At 41.6% G+C, this 25,009-nt stretch overlaps 1 protein-coding gene across 2 annotated transcripts in view; it reads left to right on the top strand.

The window, feature by feature from the left end:
* Positions 1-25,009, top strand: part of GATAD2B (GATA zinc finger domain containing 2B) — a 72,141-nt gene that overhangs the window by 9,707 nt on the left and 37,425 nt on the right. The window contains exon 2 of one of the 2 annotated variants that reach the window (XM_030187189.1): positions 11,048-11,108. The exons of the other annotated variant lie outside the window; for it this stretch is intronic. The gene's annotated coding sequence lies outside the window, so the exon portion shown is untranslated. The remainder of the gene's footprint in view (positions 1-11,047; positions 11,109-25,009) is intronic. 2 annotated transcript variants of the gene reach the window in all.

Raw genomic sequence — 25,009 nt, forward strand, 5'->3', positions numbered from 1 at the left:
GATTATTTCTGCTCAAAGCAAAACCTATAGAATAAATTGAAAGCATGAACCCCACTTCTGAAAAATGCAGGGTGCATTCTCTCCATTACAGGAGTGAAGGTGGCAGGACACATAAGTAATTTATGTATTCATTTATAGCATTTATACCCCACCTTATCATCAAACTTTAAAGCAAAGTACAATTTTGTCCTATTTTATCTTTACATACATTGGATTGTCTTATCTTTAGTTCAGTATTTATATCCCGGTTTACCTGTCTGCCGAGCTTTAGCAGATTCATAAAGAGACAGAGTTGTATTTTCCTTTAGATTAAAAGAGTTTTTAAAAATGCTAAATTATTGAAATACAAAAGATTTTTTTTTGGTAAGCTCTTAATAACTTCACCATCCTCATCTTATTGATTTGTTAGCAACGGTAGTAACTGTGTCAAATACCAACTTGATTGACATTTAAATGCTTTACCTTATTCCTTACTAAACAAGTGCACAGGGTTAGGGTAACAAAGTCTCTTGGCCCATAGCATCTGAATACAGAATCCTTCAGGGACCCATATTCTTACCCTTTGACCAGCTGGAAGTTTGACAGTTTTTCTTGATGCTGGTGATTTCAACTCCTTGTACTGTTGGGCCCAAAAGCAGGAGACATTCTGGCTAAACATAATGCCTTACTGTTAACTGTAACTGTTTGGTATTTAAAATTAAAAGCCTATAACTCTGAAGTAATTTTGAAGTTTCAGACTGGCAGGTGATTGATAATGACCTTTATGTTATGCCAGTTCTTGTATTCCACCTGTACTTTTTCAATTCAAGGATAGATTCAGTAATCAAGTGCTGGACCAGTCTATCCAGGAGCTACAAATAGTTAAAACAAACTAGTAACATGTATTAAGCAATGAATAAATCTGCCTTGCAGAATAAAAGAGCTTTTAAATGTTCTCTAAATTGAAGATAATGAGTACAAGACCTCAAAAACAACAGAAGCTGGTTCCATAGGTTAGCTAACTGATATTGAATAGACAATGTGAGATGTTTAATTGATTTTTAAATTCTTATACACTGGAAATCTTAGTTGAAAAAGATTACCAGTATTGTATCCTTCTATAGAACTTTGGAATGCTAAGTGCTTTGAAAATATGCCTCTAAATTTAATGTATAGTCGGGAACTTCCCCAGTAAGAATTTTGAAGGTGTAAACACCTAATTTAGACTGAATTCTTTCAGCAACAGGTAACCAACAAAGTCTGGGGTAATAAGATTGAAATCAAGATAATCCAAAAATCAATCTAACAGCAGAATTTTGGACCAATTGTAAATGGTGGATAAGTGATTTAGGACAAATAGCTAATGTAAGATTACAGTAATCCAGTTTAGGAAGAATTAAAGACTGAATCAAAATACTGTAAACCTCTAAGTTGAAATATTTTCTAAAAATCTTCAACTTTCTCAGCATTACAAAAGAGTGTCTGATGATAGACTGTGTATGACACTACATAGACAATAAATGTTCTACCTCCACCCCCAGAATTTTTGAATGAAGATCCATCTAGGGATATCAGTCCAGGAATTAGAGGAAGAAAGAGCAACTGACATGTTTCTGATTTTAAGTGTGTCCTCATGGAGGTCATGTGCTTAGGTATTAGCAAGATCTGCTTTACCGAATAAGAAGGTTTTAGGGAGCTTTCTGAATTGCAGGTACTGTGAGCACGATCTCAGGGGTTCAGGGAGTTGGTCCATAGATTGGATGGATGAATTTAGGTGTTTGGTTGACCTTAGGTTCTTATACATTGGAAATTTGAGAAGAAGAAAGTTGCAAATATTATGCCTTGAAGAGGGGTTTTGTAATAGAGATATAAAGTTCGACATGTACTCTGGAGTTTCCTCGTTGAGTGTTTTGGGGATACCCAGTTTAAACTGTGTTCTTTCTCTGATTGGTAGCCAGTGGAGTTTAGAAAGATAAGGTTGAAGTGATTCAAACCAGGATAGTCTGAATATTAGTCTGACTGCGGAGTTCTGTATTTATTGTAAACGCTGAATCACTGAATTGGAGCAAACAGCTAGTGGTAGGTTGCAGTAGTCCAGTTTGGGGAGGATTAGGGATTGGACCAAAAGTCAGAAAGTTTCTAGAGTGAAGTATTTTTTGAGGGTCTGAAATTTTCTCAGTGTAATGAAGGATTGTTTAATATTTGACTAGGTGTGGTTCTGCATGGTTAGTAGATGATCCAACTTTACTCCCAAGATTTTTGAATGTAGATCCAGGGAGAATTTATTTCTGGTACATTTTTACCAACTCCAACTCTGACTCCATCCAAAATTGTTTGGACTCCAACAGAGCCCTGGGTGTTATACTCCCTTGATTTATTGCAGCTGCAGTGGTTGATGGGGTATGAGTGTGTTACAAAAATGGCCCTTCTGCTACTTTGGCAGATGTATACTGGATCTTTCCAGAGAGCACCACTAACTAATACTGGTGAGGGTACTGGTAAAACTCAGTTTTTTTTCTCTCTACTTCCATCTGCTGGTAGGAGGGGATAACACCCACTTGTGCAGCACAGTGTAGCTGACTAAACGGAAGAAAATGATCAGGTAAGACATAATTTCTCAATTGAAACTTTTCTATGAATAAGGTATATTAAACTTTGAGTTTTCCAGAGGTCACATGGTGCATTGTAGCGAGAAGTTGTGTTTCTCGAGCTGTGGATGTAGTCTCTCTCAGTCGCATCTTTGGACAAAAATTGGCACTTCATGCTCTAGGAATCCTACATATCATGTAATTCAGGTGCATGGACAAATATATTTAAAAGGCTGGCTATGGGATCATGGTGAAAATGGAGAGGAAAAATAAAGACCAAGTAAAACTTACAGCTTTAGAAGGGCCCAAGATGATGTAACCAGCTACGGAAGACAACATAGTCAGTAACACATTTTTAATCCAGGAAATCACTGCAGTGGTGGTGCAAGCATTGGATGCTAAATTTTCAAATCTGACTGTGGAATTTAATACCTTTTAAAACACAATAGTGGATTTTGGTTGCTGCTTAACCATCTTAGCGTCATGGAAGATAAGAACATAAGAATAGCCATACTGGGTCAGACCAATAGTCCATCTTGCCATCCTGCTTCCAACAGTGGCCAGTCCAGGTTACAAGTACCTGGCAGAGACCCAAATAGTAGCAACATTTTATACTACCAATCCCTGGACTTTTCATCCAGGAACTTACCCAAACCTTTTTTATTTCCAACATTTTTATTGATGACAAAATATAAGAAAACACATCCAACACAGTTGCTATACAATAAATAAAGGGTCAAAGCTTATACAAAAACAGTAAAGGAAAATTCCTTCATCAGTTATTTTTCGGAGCCCTCCTACCCATTGCCTTTCCCCACCCTCTCTATATATTGTACAGAAATATTATTTAATTCCCAACAGCACTACCCCATAAACCCTACACAATACAAGCAAACCCTTTACCACAAGACGTCTGTAATCATAACACACTCCTTCCCCCTCCAAACCCATCCTACCAAAGCCAATAAAAAAAAATTTATGGAAACAGCCGAGAGGGCTTGTATTCTTATAGCCCCCCCCCCCCCCATTCCTGAGAAAACCAACATTTATTTCTATTCCCCCCCCCCCCCCATATTCATGTCCTAACTTCAGACTCATACCCCTCCTGTCACCCAACCCTCCCTTCTCACCATCCCTTAATATTCAAAGAACCTAAGACTACCGTCCATCATTTATAATATTAGTATTCAGTCTTTAAATACCTAGGTAGTCCTCTCCTTCAGAATTTGGCTTCGAGCCATAGGGGATAATGCTTGTATATAGTCTTCCCAAATGTCTAAAAAAATGTTTGACACTTATGTAGTCTATTCACCCCTTGAAGTTCCATCAAACACAGATTGTGAAGCAAAACAAAAACATATCAGTGTTGTAGAGCACAATTTTCTCTTTCAGATGATACTGTTCACAAGCTGATTCAGGCAGACTCTTTTTTAATAATTGGCTTTGAACTTTAGTTCATTTTACCATTTGCGCTGACAGTGCCAACTTTGAAGAGATCCTGCAGGGCGGTTATAGATGCTGGTTAGTTGCAAATCTGGCAGTATTATGTCTGTATCTTTGTTTGCATGGAAGTTGTTGCGGTCTGAATATTGGTCCAAATATGTTCCGATGAGTCGCGACCAATTTTGATGCACACTTTGAGTCAACTTGTTTGACTGGATTTTGCATCCATAATGTTAAAATGTATTTCATCGGAATTAGCATAAAAAACTGTACAGGATTTGAATTCTTTAGCCATTCTTATAAATGTGTTTGGATTTTATTAGACCCCAAAAGTGGCATTTTGGTAAATGTCATGCGCTCATGGACTGACAACCTTTCAGAAAAGGGGGTCTAGATCTGCAACTATTGCAGTTAGAGACCTAAAATTTTGGGAAACTTCGTTTAACACCTGACTCTCGCAACAGATAAAATTTGAACAAAATTGGAGACATGATGGTGAGAAGGTTTTGACCACTTGTCATGGAATGACCCAGGAGCAAAATAGATTTTGTTGCTTTCTGGGCCAGTGTATTCAGTAGTCCGCTACACCCATTGCCAACAGCTGCAGATTTTTTAGTTCAGTGGGATGGCTTCTGTGAACGTATTCTGGACGTCTTAGCCTCCCTTAAAATTAAGCCTCAACTCTCGCAGAGTGTCTCCCTGGTTTGACCAATCCCTTCTCTCTCTCTCAAGAGACACTGTAAAAAGCTTGAAAGGCAGTGGTCCAAAAGTAGATCCGATGTTAATAGACCGCTTTGGAGAAGAGCTTTTAGGGATTACAAAGATAAACTTTGGGAGGTTACGATGGGATATTTTGCTGAACAGATTGGTGGCATTAAATTAAATATCCACAAACTCTATCAGTTGGTCCACAGAGTGTTTTCCACAAAAGAGGTCACAGTTACCAATGTGATTACAACCTACAGCGCAACAACTGGCTTCCCACTTTGAGTTGAAAATAGCAACTATTAAGAGGACAGTTCTCCAGTCCCCTGGCAACAATGCTATTCTTCCAGTGTCGTGGGCTGATCATTGGGCTGGTATCCCTGCAGATAGACTTTGACTTTCTTTTCAGTTACCCTCCTCTGATGCAATTAAATTCTTCTTTTCAAAGTATTTCTTTTCCCATTGTATCCTTGATGCCTGTTCAAGTAATCTTCTGAAGAATGCCCTTAGCTTATTCATTGAACTTCTCAGGGAACATATATCTATCTTGTTTACTCAAGGCCTCTTCCCAGCAGAGAGGGGTTCTATAATTTTAAACCCTATTCCAAAAACTTCCTCAGGCTCATGGAGTGATGTTGCCAATTACAGGCCAGTTGCTTCCATCCCCTTATTGGTCAAGGTGATGGAAGGAATTGTAGCAGCCCAGCTCTCTGACTGTCTTTCCAGTTTTCATCTCCTGCACGTGTCAGGCTTCAGGCTGTGCTACTGTACTGAGACTGTTTTAACCATTTTAGCTTCTGCCTTCAGGGATGAAATTTGTTAAGGCAGCAAGGTACAGTACCCATGTCTGTTTTATCATTCCCACCTTAGTAATTCCCTTTTCCTTAGTGCCAGCAGCAGATGAATCCAGGAACTGGTGGGTTGCATCGTCTACCAGCAGGTGGAAATAGAGATAGCCAAACTGAAGGTATATTGATAGCAGACATCCAGCCCTTCTCTCAGTTAGTATTTATCTCCATCAGTTGGGGGCTTCTCCTTACCAGCTCCTGGATTTGTTTGCTTGGGGAGTCTCCTGGGCTTGCTAGCCAGTTGAGATAGGGGATATTTGGCTAGTGATGTCATCTTTAGGGGCATACCTCGGGGGGTCCGGGTCCCTGCCTCACCCCTCTCCTCCATTTGCTTCCCAATTACCAGTGTCGCCACCTAGTTTCCACCAAGCTTCTTTGGATAGATTGCTTCTAAACAGGATTCCTGTGTATTTATCCCACACATTTTTGAATTCCGTTATGATTTTTATCTCCCACCACCTGCCGCGGGAGAGCATTCCAAGTATCCACCACCCTCTTGGTGAAAAAATATTTCCTGACATTCCTAAGTTGGCCCCCCTTCAACTTCAATTCGTGTCTTCTAGTTCTACCACCTTCCCATTTCTGGAAGAGGTTTGTTTGCAGATTAATACCTTTTAAATATTTGAACATCTGTATCATATTACCCCTGGTTCTTGACCATTCTTCCAATGTTTGGAGATTCCTTTTCATGGTTTCTACACTCTCCAGGGTATCCACTCTATTGGCTATCTTTGTGTCATCCGCAAAAAGGCAAACTTTTCCTTCTAACCCACCATCAATGTCTCTGACAAATATATTAAACAGAATTGGCCCCAGCACCAATCCCTGAGGCACTCCATTGCTCTCATTTCCTTTCTTCCGAGCGGATTCCATTTACCACCACCCTCTGTCTCCTGTCGGTTAACCAGTTTCCAATCCATTTCACAACTTTGGGTCCTATGTTCAGCCCTCTCCGCTTATTCTTGAGTCTTCTGTGAGGGACCGTATCAAAGGCTTTGCTGAAATCCAAGTAGATTACATCTAGCACATGTCCTTTATTCAGTTCTTTGGTCACCCAGTCAAAGAAGTCAATCAGATTTGTTTGGCAGGATTTTCCTTTGGTAAAGCCATTTTGCCTCGGATCCTGCAATCCATTGGCTTCTACAAAGTTAACTATCCTTTCCTTCAGCAGCGACTCCGTTATTCTTTTCTGTCACCGACATGAGGCTTACCAGCCTGTAGTTTCCCACTTCTTCACTGTCTCTGCTTTTCTGAAGAGGGACCACATCAGCTCGCCTCCAGTCCAGAGGAACTTCTCCAGTCTCTAAAGATCTATCAAATCCTTAAGAGGTCCCGCCAGGACTTCTCTGAGCTCTCTCAGTATCCTGGGGTGTATTCCATCTGGCCCCATAGCTTTGTCCATTGCCAGCTTTTCATGCTGCTTAGAACCTGTATCCACTGCAGAAGGACCGCAGTTGGCTGCCGAAGGTATATCTGGGAATGGAGTGGATATTGCACCATTCATGGAAGAAAGCATTTATATCTTCCATATAGCTTCTTTCTTTCCCCAGGTCCCCTGCATTTCAGCCGCTCTGATATTATTTTTCACATACAGCACTGCTCCTCCACCTATGCGTCCTAAAAAGAGTATAACCTGGTATGGTTGCATCCTGTTCATGAGTGTCATTGAACCATGTCTCTGTAATAGCAAAAATATCCAAGTCTTCTTCAAATATCAGGGCTTGCAGATCTTGAACCTTTTTACTTAGGCAAGAGCATTTGTGTTCATTGCTTTCCATGTGTTAAGTGCATCTAGATGGGTACTAACCCTACTGCTGTCATGTTTTTGCTGAGGGTGACTCTCTGAATTTCCTTTCTTCCTTTTGTCACCCCCACCCTCTAGTTTAAATGTCTAGAAACATACTGTCTGCATTTCTCCCCAAGGATTCTTTTTCCCATTGCCAAAAGATATAGCCCATCATTACAATACAGCCTGAGATTTTGCCATGTACTTTCCCATTCTCCTATGTAACTGCAACCTTCGTCTTTACACGATGCTTCCAGCTATTTATTGAACTCTGAAAAGCAATACAATATATTGGTTTTAAATTTTTACCCCACCCCCTCCCCAGTCATAGAATACAGAACAATCAGATCAGAACACACATGTTGATTCTTCACAGCAGTCTGAACCCACAATTATAATTATCCCAAACTGTGACACCCCCCTCCCCCCAAAAAGCAAGTACTTAAGGTTACAAGTTCAACAAGTAGCTACGAGCGCGCAAGATGGGCAAATGATCCCACACCGGGGACTAAATTTGTTGAAAGGTTTTCCAGGTCCTAGGAGACCTCCGTCCAACATCCTCCATGAGATGAAAATCTTCCAAGCAGTCACTGATAGGGCAGCAGCCTTTCTCTAGCACATCAAGATACATTTTTGAGCCAGGAAAAAGGCCTTATGTAAAATAAAATTAGGCCTGATCCGAGGCCCAAAGAGAGAAAGTTTAAGAACAATTGAACGTCCGCTCAGAGCGACAGCGACCATCTTCTACTCAAAATCATAGACAGATAAATGAGTACTTGCAACCAAAAAAGGTTTTGTCAAAGGACATGTCCAAAGCATATGCTTATATTGCTGTATCCTGGAGTATGCAGAGTAGTGAGTGCCACTCTGCTGTTATACTCACCTACTGTTCATTGCAGAAGCAGTGATTGATGGGGCATAGATGTGTTCTGCTACTTTGACAGATGCATAGTCGATCTTTCCAGGGAGTACCACCAACTAATACTGGTGAGGTCACTGGTAAAACTCAGGGGGTCTTTTATTAAAGCTTAGCTCAAGTTATCGACAGCAGGGCCCATTTTATTCCTCAGTTTTTTTCTCTACCTCCATTTGCTAGTAGGAGGGGATAACAGCCATTTGTGCGGAACAGTGTAGCTGTCTAAGGGCCTCTTTTATCAAACTGTGCTATCGGTCTCCTGTACGGCATTTACTTTGACTGGGCTTTGTCGGCATTGCCACGCGGGAACTGCTAACATGGCTTGATAAGAGTCATTAAAAGAGAGAAAATGATCAGCTAAGACATAATTTCTCCTCATTTCTTATAAGTTATGTCCAGGGATAAACTTACCTAAATATACCTGGCTAATACTTTTATATAGACTTTTCCTCCAGGAACGTGTCCAAATCTTTTCAGAACCTTACTATGTTAAGTGCCTTGAACACATGTTAATACTACTACTACTTATCATTTCTATAACGCTACTAGCTGTTCGCAGTGGATATGCAGGCACTTTCTCTTCCTAGTGGGTTCACAGTCTAAGGTGGGTTTTTTTGTACCTCAGGGAGTTGGGGGGGGGGGAGGTTAAGTGACTTGCCGAGGGTTACAAGGAGCTGCAGCGGGAATTGAACCCAGTTCCCCAGGATCTCAGCTCACTGTACTAACCATTAGGCTACTCCTCCACAACTTAAGTGCTGCATGAAATACTTTCTGTAATTTGTTTGATTTGTTTTCAGTCTTTTGGTTGTGTCCTCTGAACATTTCACTCCACTCGTGATTTTATTAGATTTCTGTTATACCACCCCTCAATCATCTCTTTTCCAAACTAAGGAGCCCTAAGCTGTTTAGCCATTCATTGTAAGAGGGACATTCCATCCTTTCATTTTAGTTGCTGTTCTTTGAACCCTCTCTAGGTCTGGTTCTCCCACTTCATCAAAATGTAGCAGAATTGCACACAGTACTCAGGGCATGGTCACCTCAGAGACATAGTGTTTATTCTCAGTTTCGTTCTCCATCCCTTTTGAAATAATCCATAATATATATTTTTTTGGAAAGCCATAATACACTTGGTAGAAAACTTAAATACTATCCACAGTGACTCCAAGATCTCTTTATTGAATGATGACTCATAACACAGTTAAGGTTAATTTACCGTCTACATCACTTTACCCTTGTCTACTTGTCCAGTTCTGCTTCTTTACTGTATTTGAGTATGGAAACTTGGTGTGTGATGCAGAAAAGGGGAAGCTTTTCTTCCACAGCATATGTCTCTTTGAAATCCTTTTTTTTTTTTTTTTTTTACCTTCTTATATCAGAACTGAATCTAAACTACCAAGCTTTCTGGAAGAAGGTTAAAACTTTTCTGTTTGACCGACTACAAGATGTAATTATGGCTCAAGTAGAGGTTAAATGATCTTCTTTCGTATTAATGTTATGTATTGATGATGATTCTGTATTCATTATTGTACACTGCATTGAACCCTTTTTAGGGAAGTTAGCTGTTTATAAGAGCTGCATTGATATTGATACTTGATATTTTGCTCTTTTTCAAAGGGACTGGAGTGGGGCCTAGCCTTTAGTTTGCTTAGGGTTCAGATTGCAGCTATAACGTATTATAGAGGCTCCCATACAAGGAGGTTTTGATGTTTCGTATCTGGCTGTAGTGCATTTTCTCTGGTGGGGAGGAGTGTTATACATATCTGATTTTTTTTAACATTTGGTAGGCCCCTAGTGGGATCTTAGTTTGGTCCTCGAGGTGCCTTTCTGAAAGATCTGTCTTTCAAGTTGGGTTCCCTTGTGTGGCTATCATTCCATCAAAGGATTTTAGAATTGCAGGCCCTTTTCTGGAACAATCCCTACTTGATTTTCTTGAAGGAGTTTAATAGTTCATACAGTTCTTTTCTTCCAGAGGTATTTTCGCAGTTCCACTTGAATCAGGCCATTTTACTGCCAGCCTTAAAGAAGTTGGAATGTTCTAGAAGAGAATATCTGCAGGGTTTTGCAGTGGTACCTGAAAGTCACTAATTTCTTCCATAGATTGAGCAGATTAGGCTGATTTAATTTATCCTTTTCCGTGGTCCTTGGAAAGGAAAGAGAGCTTCCAAGACATGTTTCTAGCTATCAACAAGGCCTCGTGTTCTGGAGGGATTGAAGGGCCATTCTTCTGGGGCGTCATTTTGGGCAGAGTACAGGCAGTACCTTTGGAGGAAATTTGCAAGTCAACTACTTATCTTCCTTGTTCTCATTCTTGAAGCACTACTGGTTGGATTTGCAAGTCAGGAGAGAGGCAACAGTTCAAGCTGACATCTTGAAAGCAGCTTTGGCTTCCTCCTTCCTGATCCTGGTTCAGCTTAGTACATCCCATGTGCCTGAACTGGTCTGTAAGAATGGAAAGAGAAATTTAGTCTTACCTGATTAATTTCACTTCGTTGAGTCCTTCTGTATAAGGCCGAGACCTGCCTGGAAAGCCACAATCCCAATGGTTTACTTCTATCCAGATTTCAAAGGTGATGACATTGGTACTACTTGTTCATTGGTCTGATTATCTGCTCCAGCAGGGTGCTGTTGAATAAATAAATGAGGTGGAGGTTGAAGAGAAGTTTTATAGACTATTTTTTCACCTTTGAATGTGAAGCTTTTTGTTTACTGTCAAGTTCCTCTGCAGCACAAGAGGATGATGTCAACAAATAAGTTTGTTTGCTCTCTCTCCTTCTGCTGATAGGAAGGACATGAACTAAGAGGGTGGACCAGTCTGACAGGGCTCAAAGAAAGAAATTTATCAGGTAAGATTAAATTTCTTCTTGTTATCCTTGTAAGATTGCCTTTCAGTTTTCCCACAGCTCCTTTGCTTAACCTAGATCAGTCATTTCCTACCCAGTCCTCAGGGACTACCTGGCCAGTCAAGTTTTCAGGATATCCACAATGAACATGCATGAGAGAGAGGTGCATAAGGACGTAAGAATAGACAAACTGTGTTAGACCGATCATCCATCTAGCCTAGTATTCTGCTTCCAACAGTGCCCAAATTGTAGCAAGATTTCAAGAAGGCAGTGCATGTAAATCTTAAGAAACCTGTGAGCCACTCAAGATGAAATTTACTCATTCCTGAATATTTCCTTTCCTTTAGTCTGGCTGTACCACACTGAACATTTGGATGAGGTACAATGCGCCATTAGCAGTTGAATGGGGGGGTGGGGGTTGATTGTTGATTGGTTGGTGAAAGAGGATAGACTCAGAAGTAATCTGAGGAAATACTTCTTCACAGAAAGGGTGGTGAATTCACGGAACGGCCTCCCAGTGGAAGTAGTGGAGACAAAAACAGTATCTGAATTCAAGAGAGCTTGGGACAAGTAAATAGGATCTCTAAGGGAGTGATAAGGAGAGAAGATGGAATGGATGGGCAGACTAGATAGGCCATATGGTCTTTATCTGCCTTCTTTTTTTTCTACGTTGCTGTTTTTCTATGGTTTGGGTTCCTACATGGGGGATGGGTGCCACCGAGAGTTGCTTTGTGGCCATGGTGTTGCAGACCTGTAAGTGTTGGATCTGAAGGACAGGCAGCTAAGCAGTGCTGCTGGCTGTTTTTCTTCATTTTGTGCGGAGCCCAAGTCCAGTTTGGGTCTCAGTGATATGTGGGCTGAATGAGCTGGATCTTCGGGAGAGCCATGTAGCAACTACCAGAGTCACTGGAGTTGGGTGCCGCTTTCCTGGCAGATGCGCAGTATGATCAATTCGCATTTTCTGAGGACAAGCAGGCCTTCATATTTTCACATCTGGGTGACGTCATCTGATGGAGCCTGACGCATGAGTGTAGGTACCCCAGTCTTAGTTTTTCTGCAGAGCTGAGAGGATATGTTGTTGTGTTCTGTCCCTCACACTGTGTATAAGACTTTTCTTGTGCCGTTGGGTTTTTAAAAAAAATTTATTTTCAAGTATTTTTCTTCTGTTTTACTTTTTTCTTTAAACCTCTTATTTTCTTAGTGTTTTTCAAGTTTTCTTTGTTTTTTTTGGGTGTGGCTGTGCGGTTTAACTCCAGCCCTGACCTCATTTTGAACACTACCCTTATTTTTGAGAGTTCTTTAATTTAGTCGTGATACTTTTTTCGATGTGTCAGAAGATCCCCAGTAGTTTCAAGAGGTGCACCCAATGTAATTGGGTGATTTCTCTCACGGATCAGCACTCTTGGTGCTTTGGGTTGCCTTGGACCTGGCCATGACCCCACTGCTTGTTCTCTCTGTTTACAAATGCAAGTGAGAACTCAGCAGGCGCAGAAGGTTTCACAGGAGTAGCTTTTTGGCTTATCAAAGGCCAATACATCAACCTTGGCATTGGCAGTATTGGCTGCTCAGATTTCTGCATCCACTGAGAGTGCACGGACATCAAGAAGGTCTCCACCTGTCTTGGCATCGGGCGCTGATAGCAGGTCCTGAGTCCGGTCAGCATTGTACCCGACACCAAGGGCAAGCATGGGTTCAGTGTCGTCCTCATTGGCACCAGAGTCCAGCACCCTATGCTTCAGAGGAAGCCCAAGAAGCATAAGCACAAGTCTTGCACGGTGCCAGGAGAATCGGGGCATCAGACTCCCTGATACTCAAGAAGCGCTAGCACCGGGAGGAGTTCTCTCCCTCCTTGGAAGAGGTGCTGATTCACAAGTCACTGAGTAGCCAGGTCCCTGCTACTGGTTTAGCGCCAACGCCTTCTCAGGCTGCCTCTCCCCTGGCTCCCATGCCTTTGCTGATGCCTGTCTTCGGTGAGCCGTTCCAGAACATGCTAACAGAGGAGCTGGCATAGTAGCTGCAGGTGCACACTGCTCAGGCATTGAGGGTGCTTGTGCCACCAGCAGAACAGCCTCAGGCCTCCTTTGAGCCTCCATCAATGCCGATTCAGAGATCTTCGTATCCAAAAGGCTCCAGGATTCGAGAGGGCACAAATTCTTCATCACTCCATTTTTGTTAGAATCCGCTCTCAAATGGGCAAAGAGTTCTAAGTCTCATGCCTCGGTGCACCTGGGACGAGAGTGGGAAACGGATGATGACTCTTCAAAAACAAACCCCATGACACTCGAGCAAAGAACTGTCTTGCTGACTGTGTATCCTATCACTCAGAAGGCATTTAAAAAAAAGGCTTTATTAAGACAGCTTAATGTAGCCTACCTTGGCGGCATATCAATCCTCCTGTACTCAATATTTGTAGCATATAAGACTCCTAAGCCAGGCACATTTGCCGAAACACACGATAAATTTTGGCATATAAAACATAAATAGCTTCCCACAAATAATTAATGATGATTAGGAATGTGTCTCATATTGTGTAAATTAATGAATTATTGGATTCCTAGTTTTAAATATGAATTTTCATCTAAGATAAATGCTATGATATACTATATATTTATGAAAATAGGTAATATTTCATAATGACAACAAGCGTGTATAGGAGTCACTAGAGTAATACTGAGATGATAAATTATATTGTTCTCACCAAAAGGGGTATTTGAGGTCAGATCAGTGCCTGTGCGGAGAAATGGAGATACATCTTGGATGATAGAGCTATATTCAGTGTGAAGGGTCATAACAGATGACATGCGAGCTACGAAAAACAGTGTGCCTAGTTTACAATGATGTTAGGCACATGTTCCTAGTGGCTGTCTGCCTTGTCCAGCAGAGATCCGTACCTGTTCCTTGAGATATTCCCTCATCTTGGCAAAAATTTAGTTCTTTAGACGTCTAGAGCCTTCAGTCATGAATAAACCCTCTCCTCTTGTGTCTTAATATTGAACCACACCATTCCGTGATCACTAGATGCCAAATGATCACCCACCATAACATCAGAAACACTTGCCCTGTTTGTAAGCACCAGGTCCAGGATAGCTCCATCCCTCATGGGTTCCATTATCAACTGCTGGAACAATTCTAGATGACCCTACAGCAGGGAAGCTCCAATCAATGTCTGGTATATTAAAGTCACTTACAAGTAGTACTTACCCTTTCCTAGCTATCTTGTGAATGTCTTCAATTAAATCTCTGTCCATTTCTTCTGACTGTGAAGGGAGACTGTATATCACACCAATGTAAATACATTTTCCATTCCCTCGTTCTAGATTAACCCACAGCGTTTATTCCTTACCCTGTATGTCCTGCAATTCTGTCACTTTAATATGATACTTAACATATAAATGACACATTTTTACCCTTTTTTTCTTGTCCTTTCTGAATAGATTATAGCCAGGTGTACCTATATCCCAGTCATGGCTGTCCATAAACCATGTGTTCATGACCACCACTAGATCCAATTTGGCTTCTGTCATTACAGTCTCTAGATCTGGACATTTGTTTCCCATACTGTGGGCATTGGTATACAAGGCTCTCCAGATGTTACTCTCTTTTCCCATTTCTGTAAAAGTATTTGGTGAATTAATGACTTTGAGACTTTCCTCAGCCATCCAGTTGCAGGTTTATTTTTATGCCAGCAGTCAGGCCTCCTTCTAGGTCTTTTCAAGTTCTGCGTTAATCTCCACAACCACTAAGGTTAGTGAGGGTCATTTAAATCAAGTTTCGCCATGGTCTTACCAGTCACGTCTCTCCAGTGCTTTATTCTAGACCACTTCCATTTAATGGGGTGGAGGTGTAGCCTAATGTTTAGTGCAGTGGCCTGAGAACCAGTGGAACCAGGTTCAGTTCCCACTGCAGCTCCTTTCAACTCTGGGCAAGTCACTTAACCCAGGTACAAAATTAGTACCTGCATATAATGTGTAAACCGCTTTGACTGTATTCACGAAAAGGCACTATATCAAATCCCTCCCCCTTTCCCTACGTTTGAGAACTCAGTATTGTTCTGTAAAGGCTCTGAAAAAGTATTTGTCTGCCTGCCTTCTTTCAGATGTTCCTCTGAGAGTTTTTCATTTTATTACCTGTTGTGTCTGTATATCATTTGTCTTAGCACCTAACAAGATATCAAGTTGCTAAATGTTTCTGTTGATACTTCAGAACTTGCCTAGGATCGTGGTGGGGTCCTGGGTCCTGCCTGCTAGAAAACCTGTTGGCAGAGTTTTGCTTTCCAGGAAACAGTTTGCTTGTCTAATTCTCTTGGTGTAAAATATGTTTTCAGTTTATCAAATTGACCTGATAACATATTTTCTTCAATTCTTCTTACTCAGGCAGAACAGGATAGTATGGTCTCTCATCCCAGAACCAGGCACTACTGTTCGAGATGTCTTCTTTTTAACCCTATATATGTTTCAGATTTCTCCCAAAGGTCTGCTTCTAGGTGATTAAAAGCACCAAAGAATATGATTTTATAGGGTGCTGTGTAAATCTAGTAGCACAATATATGTGACTAATAGGATTAGTAAAAGAAGCCTTTGAAGTTGTATTGTGACAGTTTAATATTGGAATCAAGGGCTTTTTCATAAATCGGAGACCCAGATTCATCTCACTTACAGCTTGGTTCTTGAGAGGAGCGATCTGAGGCATAAGGGCCATAAGTACATACGTACATAAAGTATTGCCATACTGGGACAGACCAAAGGTCCATCAAGCCTAGCATCCTGTTTCCAACAGTGGCCAATCCAGGTCACAAGTACCTGGCAAGATCCCAAACCAGTACAATATATTTTATACTGCTTATTCTAGAAATAAGCAGTGGATTTTCCCCAAGGTCATTTTAATAACGGTCTATGGACTTTTCCTCTTGATTCACAAGTTAACTTTTCCATTGCGGACCGTGGATAGCACCATGTCGTTAAACTTTTCTTCAACTTGAGAGATCGAGAAGCCAGTCTGTATACATCAAGCTGTTGACCCCTGATGAAGGCTGTCTAGCCGAAACACGGACCATGTAGTGTCCCAATAAACTTTCATTTGGTGATCTTACTACCGTGGTTTCAGAAGTGGTCATTTTTGGACTTGTTGGCGTTCTTCCACCCTTGTGTTTTTTTGATCCTTCTGGTTAGTTTGTGGAAGCATTTGCCCCCCCCCCCCCCCCACCCCCTTTTTCTATTTTTCTCTAGGAAGCCATCCAAACCTTTTTTAAACCCTGCTAAGCTAACTGCTTTTACTACATTCTCTGGCAACAAATTCCAGAGTTTAATTACATATTGGGTGAAGAAATATTTTCTCTGATTCTTTTTAAATTTACTACTTTGTAGCTTCATTCTGTGCCCCCTAGTTCAAGTATTTTTGGAAAGAGTAAACAAGTGATTCACATCTACCTGTTCCACTCCACTCATTATTTTACAGACCTCTATCATATCTCCCCTAAGCCGTTTTTTCTCCAAGCTGAAGAGCCCTAGCCACTTTAGCGTTTCCTCATAGGGAAGTCATCCCATCCCTTTTATCATTTTCATTTCCCTTCTCTGCACCTTTTCTAATTCCACTATATCTTTTCTGAGATGCAGTGACCAGAATTGAACACAGTATTCAAGGTGTGGGTCACGCCATGGAGTGATACAAAGGCATTATAACATCATTTGTTTTTGTTTTCTATTCCTTTCCTAATAATACCTAACGTCTATTTGCTTTCTTAGTCGCAGCCGCACACTGAGCAGAGGGTTTCAACATATCAACAGCAACGCCTAGATCCCTTTCCTGGTCTGTGACTCCTAATGTGGAACCTTGCATTACGTAGCTATAATTCGGGTTCCTCTTTCCCGCCATGCATCACTTTGCACTTGATCACATTAAACGTCATCTTCCATTTAGATGCCCAGTCTCCCAGTCTCGTAAGGTCCTCTTGTAATTTTTCACAATCCTCTTGCGATTTAACAACTTTGAATAACTTTGTGTCCTCAGCAAATTTAATTACCTCACTAGTTACTCCCTTCTGTAGATCATTTATAAATATATTAAAAAGCAGCGGTCCTAGCACAGACCCCTGGGGAACCCCACTATCTACCCTTTTCCATTGAGAATACTGACCTTTTAACCCTACTCTCTGTGTCCTATCTTTTAACCAGTTTTTAATCCACACTAGAACACTACCTCCAATCCCATGACTCTCTAGTTTCCTCTGGAGTCTTTCATGAGGTACTTTGTGAAACGTCTTTTGAAAATCCAGATACACAATATCGACTGGCTCACGTTTATCCACATGTTTGTTCACCCCTTCAAAGAAATGTAATTTTATTTATTTAGTTAGTTAGTTAGTTAGTTGTTGCACTTGTATCCCACATTTTCCCACCTCTTTGCAGGCTCATTGTGGCTTACATGGTACCGTAATCACGTTAACCGATTTCGGTATGAAGAAATACAAGTTGCGATTAATATCAAGGTGATATTATGGTAGAGTGAGATACATTTATGGTGAGACAAGATTTCCCTTCACTAAATCCATGTTAGCTTTGTTTCATTACTCTATACTTTTGAATATGCTCTGTAATTTTGATCTTTATAACAGTCTCTACTATTTTGGCGGGCACCAATGTCAGGCTCCCCGGTCTATAATTTCCCAGATCTCCTCTGGAACCTTTTTTAAAAATCGGCCACTCTCCAGTCTTCCCGTACCATGCTTGATTTTAAAGATAAGTACATAAGTATTGCCACACTGGGATATTACTAACAATAGTTCTGCAAGTTCATTTTTCAATTCTGTCAGTACTCTGAGATGAATACCATCCGGTCCAGGAGATTTGCTACTCTTCAATTTGTCAAATTGTGCCATTATATCCTCCAGGTTTATAGAGATTTCATTCAGTTTCTCTGACTCATCAGCTTTGAATACCATTTCTGGCACCGATATCTCTCCTAAATCTTCCTCAGTGAAGACTGAAGCAAAGAATTCATTTAATCTTCGCTATGGGTTTGTCTTCCCTGAGTGCCCCTTTTAACCCTCGGTCATCTAGCAGTCCAGCCGATTATTTCACCGTCTTCTTGCTTTTAATATACCTAAAAAAAATTTTTTTACAATGTGTTTTTGCCTCCAACGCAATCTTTTTTCAAAAGTCTCTTCCTTTGAGAATTGGTTCTGAGCAGATCCGTGTTGTTAGGATTAGAAAGTGAGGGTCATTGATTTGCATCTACATTTAATTTTTGTAATTAGTGGTGCGAGGTTGGTTGAGTCTGGACTAGAAACACGGAGGTGTTTGAACTTGAGCCCTTGATGCAGGCATGAAGTGTTACAAGCTGTTGGAATCTGACAAAAATGAGGCTGCTGGGTGTTAGTAGGGACAATGCCATTGCCAGAATAAATTAAGTCATAGTACTGTGGTTTGGATGCTGATTGGTTTATGAGACTGGGGTTGAATTGAGATGCTTTTAGGTGTTGGGCCTGAGATGAAATTTTGGTTGTAGCTGTTGATGTCAGGCTTTAGGGATGAGATTGAGATGCCGGCAGGTGTGGGAACTAGGATAAAACTGGTTTTAGATGTGACTTAAATTTGATGTTCAATTGATTTTTGTGGGATTAAACAGTAACAACTCCTATTGAATTGAGTATGCTTCTGTATAAAGTGAAGTGGTGTTAGTGCTGTGATAAATTGAGAAAAGCCAGATGACCCAATCCCAAACTTTTATCCAGTATGACGCCATTTTAACACCAGATGGTAATACAGACAAAATAGTGGACCCTCCACTTCTTCTTGCCCCAACTTATCCAGAGTCTGAAAGCAGCAGCTAGCTCCCAGGGTCTTTTGTGTTATCAGTACTCTGCGTGGCTTTCCAGTCTAGGTAGAGAGGAGGAGGGGGCAGACCCCTGATCGCATGCTAACGGTACAAGTGGTATGGCTGCACAGGGCACAGATACACAGGTGGGTACCCTCTGGTTGGCAGGATGGGGAATGCCAGAACATAACAGGAGCTCTGTGACCCCCACCCCTTCCATCCCAATCTACTGATAAAGGGGCTGAAACTTTGAATTCTGGCACAGTATATGCTTGTCCTGGTGAGTGCTTTGGAAATGGAGGGAGAGGATAGTAACCTTGTGATGCTGAAAGACAGGTCCTTAGGTGGGGAAAGAGATGCATCTGGACAAGGTTACGGGAAGTAAATAGTTAAAATATAGGAAAGCAGTCTTGGATATGAATTAAGACAAAGTTTGGCCTGGTGCCAGAACCTGCAGGGGGAGGAATTGGAGGAGGGGGAGGAGAAACAAACTGACTTAACCACAAACGACTTTAAAAAAAAATTAAGAGATAATTCCATGTCCTGAGGTTACAAACCGGCTGCAACTGGTTTTTTTTTCCTGCCCCCGCTAGGCATGATGGGTAAAAGTAAGCATCCCCCTTTTCTTTTGTTTAATATAAGTGTACCGCGCAGGATTGGCAAGGATGTGCCCCTTCTGAGACCAGGCTCTGCCGGTCCCTCAAGGGGATGGTTTAGTGTGGGGCATCTCAGGGAAAACTGCTGCTCCCCATCTAACTGAATCTCCCATTCCTCTCTTTTTTCCCCTTTTCCTCCCTTCCCCTTTAATTTTCTTGGCTACTAGAGGAAGCGGGAAGAAAAATTTGTACCTGTGAGTATCCTACAGCATGCCCTTTACAGAGGAGACAAGAGCCATTATCCAGTTTGTCCTTGTGAATGCAAATGGGTGGAGGTTAAATTTAGGTTGGCTTTAAATGTATATTTGCAAAAAGAGCTGACTAATTTCTCTTCCTTGCCGTTAAGCGATGGGTGTTCCTTGCTCAACTTCCCTTTATTTTTCTTCCCGGCGGTACTAGTCTTGTGGGATTGCTAAAATGACCCTCTGAGATGTAAGCTGCACAAGAGGGCTTATTTCGCATGAAGAAATTCTTTTGTCTGTAGTGCCGACGGTTTGATGTAATAACTCACGCCTCCCTGTCCCACCCCTTCTCTTCTTGTCAGTTCCATCCCCTTTCTGTGAATGGAGTTAAGCAGCTGGCACAGTGCCAAGGGCTAGGAGTCTGCATGCATGTGTGTGCATTAGTAGAAGAGGGGAAGCCTGCAGTCTAGGAACCACCAGCAAATTATGTAAGGAAGCCTGCGTCATCCTGTCTGAGCCTGACAGTGGGCCAGAGCAGATACTACCTCCCCCCACCATCCTTTTCATTTAACATTCTGGATGAGATAAGAGCCTTTTCATTTAGTGCAAGATGTGCAATATTTTAATCCCTGAAGGGGAAGTGTTTTCTTCCTATACAAACATCTTTTTTAGGGGTTAGCACTCTAGGATACTGCTCTGTTGGGATTTTATGTTTGCCTTACATGATAAATGTGACCAGAGAGAAAGGGAGGGAAGAATGACACCGTGGAGCTCATCACCTCACGTTTGCTGTTTGTGGGCTTTACTGAGATTATTTTTGTAGACTGTGTGTTGAAAATGACACAGAATTCTGTTGTGGTCTGTAGACTGCAGTGGTACTTGCAGGTTTATCGTCTGGTATATCCAGTGTGAAATTCCATGTGCTTGTGACCTGCTCCAACAGCAGCAATGTTCACTCTTGGGATATTCTATGTCTGATCTGGTCCTTGAATCCGTGGGGGTGAGGAGTAACGACTGAAGGCTGAGCGTGCACATAAGTGGCAGTGAGAGAGTGTGGGGAATGCTGTGCTCATTTGCTGAAAGTCAGGTTTTCAGGATATTAGATTTGCTTACTTCCTCCATTATATGTAGATCTAATGCATGAATATTCTTTGCGGATATCCTGAAAACCTGATTGACTGGTATAAGTAGTTGTTGTTGAACTTTTAGTAGAAAAATGCAGAACTGCTCGGAAGCTCTGGGCCTTGTACTCTAACAAGGACCACTCTTCATTTCTTTACTGATGCATGCTTTCCATAAAGTACAACTTTGGGGTCTAATATTCAGCTGGCAGCATTTTAGTCAGAAATTCAATGCCAGGCCATGTCTGGGCTCCGGGTAAATGGAGCCAGCCAAATTATAGCCAGTTAAGTGCCATATATTTGTCACTTAACTGCTTAAAGATAGGACTGCCTTTTATCTGGTTAATTTTAACTGATTAATTGCTAACAGCGCCTTCAAAATAGCCAGTTTTGGCGTGGGTGCTAATGGGGCATTGTCAGGAGCACTATCTGGTTAAATGCTACTGAAAGTGACCAGTTAGCCCCAGGCAGATGATTTAAGTGGCCAAGAGCCTCTCCTGGCCATTTAAAACAGTGTTTCCCAAGTCCGTCCTGGAGTACCCCCTTGCCAGTTGGGTTTTCAGGATATACACAATGAATATGCATGAGATTGATTTGCATATACTGCCTCCATTATATGCATATTCATTGTGGATATCCTGAAAACTCAACTGGCAAGGGGGTTTGATTGTGCAAAATAAATAAATGCCTGCCAGGACAGCTGCTGTATTTGATGGACCTTGGATTGCATTTTATGTGAAATAATTTGATTCTGTTATAGACATTGTAAGACACAATGCTTCTCATTTGTTGTGCACTGCTTGAGTATTTCCTACGATGTATTGGAATTGTTATTGTTCTTAGGTTTCTCCTTTGCCAGTGATCTTCATTGTATTTCAAGCAGGGAATGGCAAAAAACTTTTGAGAGCCAGAGCTATCATAGAAACTTAGAAAATGATGGCAGATAAAGACCATATGACCTGTTAAATCTTCCCATTCATACCAACTACTAAGCTCCACAATGGTTTCCCCTCCCTTACAGACCATCTGTGCTTGTCCCATGCTTTCATGTCGCATTTTGGAGTCCCTCTTTGATAATGCAGCCAGCCCAACTGCTTAGCTACACATAGTGCTGTGTAACTTGAAAGGAAAATAATCAAAACCAAAATAATGACCCAAGCTTCAGAAATATGTTCAGGACGGGAATACAGTTAAGGGAAGGAAAAAGCCTCAAGGAGCTCCAGATCAACCGATCTATAGAGCTAAAGGCGAGCACAGGGATCCTACTCTTCATCATCGGCAACGTATTACTAGAATAATAGATGATCCAGAGACAGGGTCACAGCAACAAGCTTCCAGATAAGATGGGGAGTGCATGATAGGGAGCTTCACTGGTCCCTGGACTTTACTCTGTCCTGGTCATAATTTCGTGACATGGCACACAACTTTATTATTTTATTATTTTTTTTAACACCATGTGGGACTTGATGCTTTTGTTTTTCACTAGGTGGAAGCCAAAGGGTAATTTGGCCCTAAGAAACATAGAAACATGACGGCAGATAAAGGCCAAATGACCCATCCAGTCTGCTCATCCTCTGTAACCCCTAACTCTTCCTTTTCCTAAGCGATCCCACATGCTTATCCCATGCCTTTTTAAATTCTGGAACAGTCCTCGACTCCACAACCTCTACTGGTAGGCCATTCCACGCTTCCACCACCCTTTCTGTGAAATAGTATTCCTTAGATTACCCTGCCTATTCCCTTTTAACTTCGTCATATGCCCCCTCATTCCAGAGCTCCTTTAGTTGAAAAAGGCTCTCTTCCTGTACATAAATGCCCTTGAGATATTTAAACGTTTCTATCATGTCTCCTCTCTCCCTCCTCTCTTCCAGCGTATACATGGTGAGGTTCATAAGCCTGGCCCTATAATTTTTGCGTTCAAGATCACTTACTAATTTTGTAGCCACCCTCTGAACCGACTCCATCCTGTTTATATCTTTCCGTAGGTGCGGTCTCCAGAACTGTATACAGAACTCCAAATGGGGCCTCACTAGAGATTTATACAGTGGCACTATCACCTCCTTTTTCCTGCTGGGTCATGCCTCTCTTTATGCACCCAAGCATCCTTCTGTCACTTTTTCTACCTGTTTGGAAGCTTTGAGGTCATCAGACACAATAACCCCCAAGTCCCGCTTTTCCTTCGTACACTGAAGCACTTCACCCCCTATACTGTACCGTTCCCTCGGATTCTTGCGACCCAAGTGCATGACCCTGCATTTTTTGGGATTAAACCTTAGTTGCCAAATATTGGTCTATTCCTCCAGCTTCGCTAGGTCCTTCCTCCTGTCATTCACGCCCTCCAGGGTGTCCACCCTGTTGCAGAGTTTGGTATCATTCGCAAAGAAACAAACCTTACCAGACAGCCCTTCCGCAATATCACTCACAAAGACGTTAAAAAGAGCCGGCCCCAGGACCGATCCCTGCGGTAGGCCACCGACAACATCTTTTTCTTCAGTGCAAGCTCCATTTACCACTACCCTCTGTCTCCTTCCATTCAACCAATTTTTAACCCAATCAGTTACTCTAGGTCCCATACCGAGAGCACTCAATTTATTTATCAGTCGCCTGTGCGGAACCGTGTCAAAGGTTTTGCTGAAATCCAAGTATACCACATCAAGCGCCCCTCCCACATCCAACTGTTTGGTCACCCAGTCGAAGAAGACAGTCAGATTCGTCTGAGACGACCTGCCACTAGTGAAGCCATGCTGCCTCAGGTGCCATATTCCATTTAGTTCAAGAAATCTCTCAATCCTCCTCTTTAGAAGCGTTTCCATTAGCTTACCACTGAGGCTTTTAAAAATAATACTGTGTACTTCTGTTTATGATCTACAGCTCCTTCCCTTTTGTAACCTGTAGAGAGCTGTGACTCTATTTCATGCTTCATCTTACAGTTCAGTCTGTGAGAACTTGTTGTCCTTTTCTTTGCCAATGGCTTACAGTTCATTACCTATAGTGACCTTGCTTGTCTGATCTTTTGTTGCTTAATACTTGTCTCTCTACAGTCGCATCTTCGTTAGAGGCCCACTACTTGTCTAAAGCTGGAGCCTGAAAAATCCAGAGTTAATTGGATCACGGATTGGTTTCTACATAGTAACATAGTAAGTGATGGCAGATAAAGACCTGAATGGTCCATCCAGTCTGCCCAATAGTCGCATTCATTATCAATTCAAGATTTAAATCATCGGTGAACGTGATATTATATACTTGATCATGATCTTTAGTGTTTCTGGAACATAGACTATAGAAGTCCACCCTGCTCTGTCCTTATGTTGCCGTCATAGCCCACTCCAGCCTATCCAAATTCATCTCGTCATTTGCGGAACAAAGACTGTGTCTGTCTGGCACTATCCTCACGTTCCAAATCACTGGAGTTTCTGTCAAAGTTCTCTCTAGCCCATCCTAAATCAGATCACCATATGCGGGACTCAGACCGTACAAGTCAGTCCATCTCCGACCATAGTTGATGCAGCCAGAGTCACCATCTAAGCAACACTTGACATGCAAACACATATGCAAACCTTTCATTCATTTTCTAATTAGAGATCCTCTGTGTTCATTCCATGCCTTTTTGAATTGCGACACAGTTTGTTTTTTTTCTACCACCTCCCTCTGGAGGTCATTCCAGGCATCCACCACCCTCTCTGTAAAAAAAAAGAATTTTCTGACATTACTCCTAAGTCTTCCAACCCACAACCTCATAAGTATTGCCATACTGGGAAAGACCAAAGGTCCATCGAGCCCAGCATCCTGTTTCCAACAGTGGCCAATCCAGGTCACAGATACCTGGGAAGATCCCAAAAATGTACAAAACATTTTATACTGCTTATTCCAGAAATAGTGGATTTTCCCCAAGGCCATTTAATAACGGTCTATGGACTTTTCCTTTAGGAAGCCGTCCAAACCTTTTTAAAACTCCGCTAAGCTAACCGCCTTTACCACATTCTCTGGCAACGAATTCCAGAGTTTAATTACATGTTGAGTGAAGAAATATTTTCTCAGATTCGTTTTAAATTTACTACATTGTAGCTTCATCGCATACCCCCCTAGTCCTAGTATTTATGGAAAGCGTAAACAGACACTTCACGTCTATCCGT

Source organism: Microcaecilia unicolor, chromosome 14, assembly GCF_901765095.1.
Source record: "Microcaecilia unicolor chromosome 14, aMicUni1.1, whole genome shotgun sequence".
Classification (NCBI taxonomy): domain Eukaryota; kingdom Metazoa; phylum Chordata; class Amphibia; order Gymnophiona; family Siphonopidae; genus Microcaecilia; species Microcaecilia unicolor.